The sequence below is a fragment of the Oryzias latipes genome, chromosome 13 (genome assembly GCF_053564925.1).
Source record: "Oryzias latipes strain Hd-rR chromosome 13, Olatipes_Hd-rR_3.1".
Taxonomy (NCBI): Eukaryota; Metazoa; Chordata; class Actinopteri; order Beloniformes; family Adrianichthyidae; genus Oryzias; species Oryzias latipes.
In genome coordinates, this window is record NC_136249.1 from 5,930,306 (window position 1) to 5,936,305 (window position 6,000).

The window sequence follows — 6,000 nt, forward strand, 5'->3', positions numbered from 1 at the left end:
GATGTCGGTATTAATCCACGTGGAAATGGGAAATTGTTCAGCGCAAATGTAATTTCTTGTTGCTTTCTGAATGGTTGAGACATACGCCATACATTGTTTTATCAAGAATAAAACAAACTATAGGCATATGTATGAATACCATAATTCCATAGCTTATGAAGAAATGTTTTAATATGAAAACAACTTTCCCCAGTGGACAATTGGTACGTCTGTCCGTCCGTCCGCACGCCCGCACCTATATCTGCTCCGCCAGACGGACACATTGACGACAATATCAGTTTTGTACATTATTTTGTTCTGTTAACTATATTATTTATGAGGATGAATTGCACAACATGCCAATATTGCAGAACATATTTCACTTTTCTTTTTGCAAATAAGTGTTCATTTGAATTTCTGTTGTAATTTTCGTTTGCTTTTTTTTTGTTTGTTTCACTGCTGATCGATCCAACGGGTGTTGGTGTAGGCTGTTAATTGTAAGACTTTTTTTGTGAAGTCTTCATGTTATTTCTGAGAGGCAGTATTGTCATTTTCACTTTCACCTGTTTCTTCCATCTGCCGACGGTGTCGCCGTTTCTCATTTCGCCCGTTTTTGTGCGTACGCCTGGGTCAGAGCTTGCGTGAAGGACCGCACATTTTCCCGTCAAGTTTGCTTTTTATAAATATCAACTACTGCGTAGAGAGTGGCGCACGCAACGTTTATAAATGAGGCCCCAGGTGTGACTTAGACCAGTGGTCTCCAACCTTTAACACTAATATATCTTTGAGCTTATTCTAATACTAAACACCTTTGACATTAACATCAATTTACTCAGTTATTTGAGATGCTAAAAATATAAATACAGATTTGAAAACTTTATTAACTAAAAAAGAATTAATCAAAAATAATTTTTTATTAAAATAAATAGCATATTTCATTAAAGAAAAGGAGCTAGTATTTTTTACTGATTCAAGCCTTGAAGTTGATGTCAAACCCTAGTTGTAGTTGCCGATTTTTCCTGTCAGCAACCAGGATTTTTTAGTTCACAGTTCAAGCCAAGATGTCTGTCGTCCTTGAACATTCCAAAAATCTACTCCCAGACTTCCACTTCTTCATCTTATCCCAAAACTCCCATTCCTATTAACCAACACCCCAGCTTAGTGAACATGAGGTGGACAGCAATTCAGAGAGTAATCACAATGTATAATTTGTCTCTTAGTAATAGTCACATTAAAGACTCTTTACTTTTTATCTTTGTCTCTATCACACTGGGTTGGTCATCACGTCTTTCAATGGAATCAAATGAACCCAACCATATAAGCTAACACTACCATGTATTTAATACAGCCATGAAAGCAGCTTAAAAATATGTTGAGACAATAAAGACACCACACAGTGAAAGTCTGACCAGTGTTTCACAAAACCTTGAGAAACACCAAGATAACAAGGTAAATATAAGCAATATTGGTTTTGGTATTAGTGTAACAATTTCCCTGTTACAGGTGGCTAATTATTTATGTCTCGAGGGAGCTAACCTTTCAATGTAGGTAATCTAGTTTATACACTATCCTGTTATCATGCAATGAGTTACCATAAAGAAAAGAATAAATCATAGAAAAATTCAGCTGTCTCCCTTCTTAGTAGGTCACCGCTTAACCTTCCCGTCTTGCTTTTATATCATAATAGAAAGTGTAGGGTGGTGGGGAGGAGCAAGGTGGATGAAACATGTACCCTGAGGAATAGAGAGGTGAAATGTTTTATCTAAATGTGGGTGGGTAGTGGGGCCATGACCATTTGTAAAATCAAAACAAATGGGTTGTCATCCCCAAGAGGAAAGCTATTCCCATTTATTTGCAGTCACAGAGTCTCTAAACTTGTTGGTCATGTGGACTGTGTGTGTGTGTCTTTTAAAGGTGCTCTTGGGGAAGAGAGTAGCAACATTCTGATGAAAGCAGAGCAAAGCTTGAAGTAAAAGCCTAGAATTGGTTTTTAAAAATCCTCTTTGAAGTAATGATAAACTCTGGAGACAAACATGCAGTACAGTCACTTTTTTACTCTTTCTGGACCTTATCAACACAATCTAGTTCAAAAGCACATGAAATAGTTTGACAAACTTGCTTCGATGGTAATAAAAAAAAATTGCAGAATTCTGGTTGTTTCTTGGCTTGGTCAATTGTCTGATTGCTTAAAGCAATCCGAGTGTGTTGTCTAAAAATATTTTGCCATTATGCTTCTCCTTCTACAAGCCGCTATAAAAACATCTCTCAGACCTCTTAACTTTTATAGCTTAAATCGCTTTGTAATCCTTTTTTGCATTTTTCTTTTAATAGTTATCATTATTTATTTATTTTTTTATTTTATTTCCAGTGCTTCCTCAGTTGGGTCCTTTCCCTTTGGGTCGGCTACTGTTCAGCCACTGCAGCTCTAGATGGGGACCTTCATCTCTGCTTTGCTGTGGTGAGGCTTCGCTAGTAGTGTGCTTTTACTTTTGGTACCAAGAGCTATTATAGTTTATTTTATGAGAATATTTGTATTATTTTTTCCCAAAACGAAAGAATGGAACCAAGATTTTTCCCAAGATTTCTCAAAACCATGAGACACGTGTTTATTTTTTTTATTTTTTTTTATGGGAACCAATTGGCAGCTTTACGTCTTTTATTTACTGTTCAATGATAAAATCAGCAAATTTGCTGAAAGCAATCACTGCACGAGGAATCTGTGTATATCTCTAACTCAATATGTCTGTAATTGTAGATCCTCTAAAGCAGTGGTCTTCAACCTTTTTCAGGCCACACACCGGTTTAATATCAGACAATATCTTCATGGAACGGTCAGAACGAGTCTGCGTTTAATATTCTTAAGCTTTCTGTTTCTGACAAAAACATTTTTCATATTAAAATGCAACTACAAAAAAAAAAAATCTGAAAACATCAGTAGATTTTTTTTTTTCTAGATGACAAAGATTCAATGAAACAACGTTGTTGATTTGTAGAAGTGGTTCTGATTTGTGAATAATTTAACAAAAGCAACATGACAATTATTTCCATGGAACACCATCACAACACGAAGAACTCAACACAGTCTCTGATCATCTTTTAGGGTAAAAAGATTTATCATATTTTGTTTTTACATAAATCCTGATTCATTGTGGGTTTCTTTTAACAAAGCAGAACATTTTTTGTGCTCAAAACAGATGCCCACCTAATTCTCCCTTGAATTTTTATTCTCTGTTTGCAGGTGGTGTAAACTTAAAATTTGTGACAAAGATTTTCCCGTTTACGTCGAAGTGGATGCTAACAACCGGATGCTAACTTCAGCTGCATCCAACTTTTAAGTGTGATGGATAAATAAAGCAAATAAAATGACAAAAAAATTCATGAAACTTGTATTTTCTGAATTTAAAAATAAAGCAGCTTTATTTATCTTTGAAGTCGAAGACCCTCATTCGGTTTCCTCTCCTAAAGCATGATGAATTAGACTAGTGTGTTCTTCAAATCCAGATGTTCTACTGTTAACCTTTAAAATTCCATAAGCAATACTTTTTGCTTATAGCAATACTTAAACTTATACAAAACAAACCCCCCCAAAAAACATTATGCTTTCGCTCCTGCATGCTCGCTGTGTTTGCGCGCAGTGTTAAGGGGACGTTTTTGTCACTTGGGGGCCGCAACTTTTCTGGTTAATCTGATTGGCCGAGATTTGCATCTCAAATCCGGGGAGGTGACGGGGTGGGACTTTCATTCTTTAGAGCAGGGGATGTCTGACAGATGGTTTCTGAGCTGCTTGAGCTCTCTGCCTTTTATAATATTTTCTTTATACCATATAGTTTCATGACCATAAGGCGAACATAAAAGTTCTCCAAAATGTACGGAGCCCTAATGTGTTGTTGTGTGACTTCGGTACAGAGGACCTAGGAGAGAACAGCATGAGAACGGTGAGGAGGGAGGTGAGGACGTGAATGAAGGCCCCCCCCCCCCCCATAGTACAAAGGTCCAGATATGTGCATAATTCAATATAACTTCATTTGGGAATCCCTGGAAATGCAAAGACATACTATTATGAAGCACAGTTTAAACTGCAATATATCAGCCATGCGGAGGGAAATGGGAATGGAGAAGCTGCCAGAGAATTCAAGATGAATGAATCCATGGTTCACAAGTGGAGAAAGCTGGAAAACAAACCCAGACAACGGGGAAAAGTGACCCTCCAGTCATACTTCTGCAGCTCACATACACCAGGAGGCTTAAAGCACTCAAAGCTTTTAAAGGCCTGTGTACAGACATCCTTAACATGTCTGTACACAGAACATTAAAGATAAGTCTTTAGTGATTGTGTCGGTCCTGAAAAAATAAACATCACAATGATGAACAATCTGGGACATGTGGCCCTCACTCCTGCAAATCTGAAATGTCTAGAAAAATTGGTACTGGTACACATCAACTCCTTGGTCAACAAATTAGAAGAACCCCTATCAGTTTGCCTACAGCCCCAACAGATCAGTTGAAGACACAGTGTCCCTGGTACTTTACTACACCTTTCAACATCTGGACACTAAGAACACCTATGCTTGGATATTCTTCCTGGATTACAGATCGGTCTTTAATACTATCAGGCAGTGGAAGCTGACTGCCAAACATGCCGATCTGAGAATCATATCACCCACCCAAAATTTGATTCTGGACTTCCTCACGGACAGATCACAGGTGGTGAGGATGAGAAAGAAGATCGCTGCAGAGCTGACAGTCAGCATGGAAACAGTGCAGGGATGCTGTTTCAGTCCAAAGCTCTTTTCACGGTACATCTATGACTGTGTCTCCCTAGATAACAACAACATCATCATGAAGTATTCCGACGACACAACTCTCCTCTCATCAGAAGAACGGACAAGCTCACACACAGAGACTTGGTGCACAACCTCACCATCAGCAGCAAGGACAATGATATTATTCTCAACAGAGAAGAAACTAAAGAACTTATTGTGGACTACAGAAAGAAATCCCTGCCATATCAGCTGCTTACCATCAATGAGACTGTGGTGGTGCAGACCTACTATCAAAAGTTGTTGGGTCTGCAGACCATCTCAGAGACTCAGCTGGGAAAAAAAAACAGCCTTTTCTGAAGCCCAGCAGAGAATGTACTTCATCTGTCTGCTGAAGAAGGCTGGGCTCAAGCGTTAGACCATCACCCAAGCCTACAGGGAGCTTGTAGAAAGCATCCTCACCAGCGGACTAACAGCTTGGTCTGGTAACACTTCCCTGAAGGAGAAGAAGATCATCCAAAGGGTGATTAATATGACAGAAACAATCAATGGCCGTAATCTTCCAACAAAAAGCAAAGCAGTGAAGATCCTCAGGAACAGACACCACCCTGCACATGCACTGCACTGATCCAGTGTGTGTACTCTGGCCACAACCTCAGACAGCGCAGGCCTGAAATCCACGCACACACTACATGGTTCCACAACAGCTTCTTGCGAGCTGCTTATGTCCTATGGCATAGGACATAACAGAGGGAAGACTGAAATACACAACACAGTAAACAAAATAAACATCCCTGCCACACAAAATGCTTATTCAGTTTATGTAATCTATTTATCCATATGAACAAAAAATTGTTGTTGATCAACTGGGACACTAAATGCAATGCCGACAACAGTACCAGTCGGGACACTATATGCAATTGGAACAACTACAATGTGTAACAAAATAAGACATAACAAATACTGTGTGCATTAATAAGCAGTTGGGACAGTGAGCAATAATGTGTGGTTCATGCCTGTCTCTTTTCAATTCACCATTTGTTACTTAGTTTTTCAAGTAATATTTTTCTCTTTTTATTCACTTTCTTCAAATCATTGCTTTTTTTGTAATCCACTGACATAACTTGGGAGCTGCCAAAAGAAATTTCAAATGTTCTTGTTTTTCTAATGTTCTTGTTTTTAACTGTTTTTTAACATGCACACATGGCAATAAGCACTTATCTTATCTTGGTTTATAGTTAACAATTGTTTTTATTTGGTA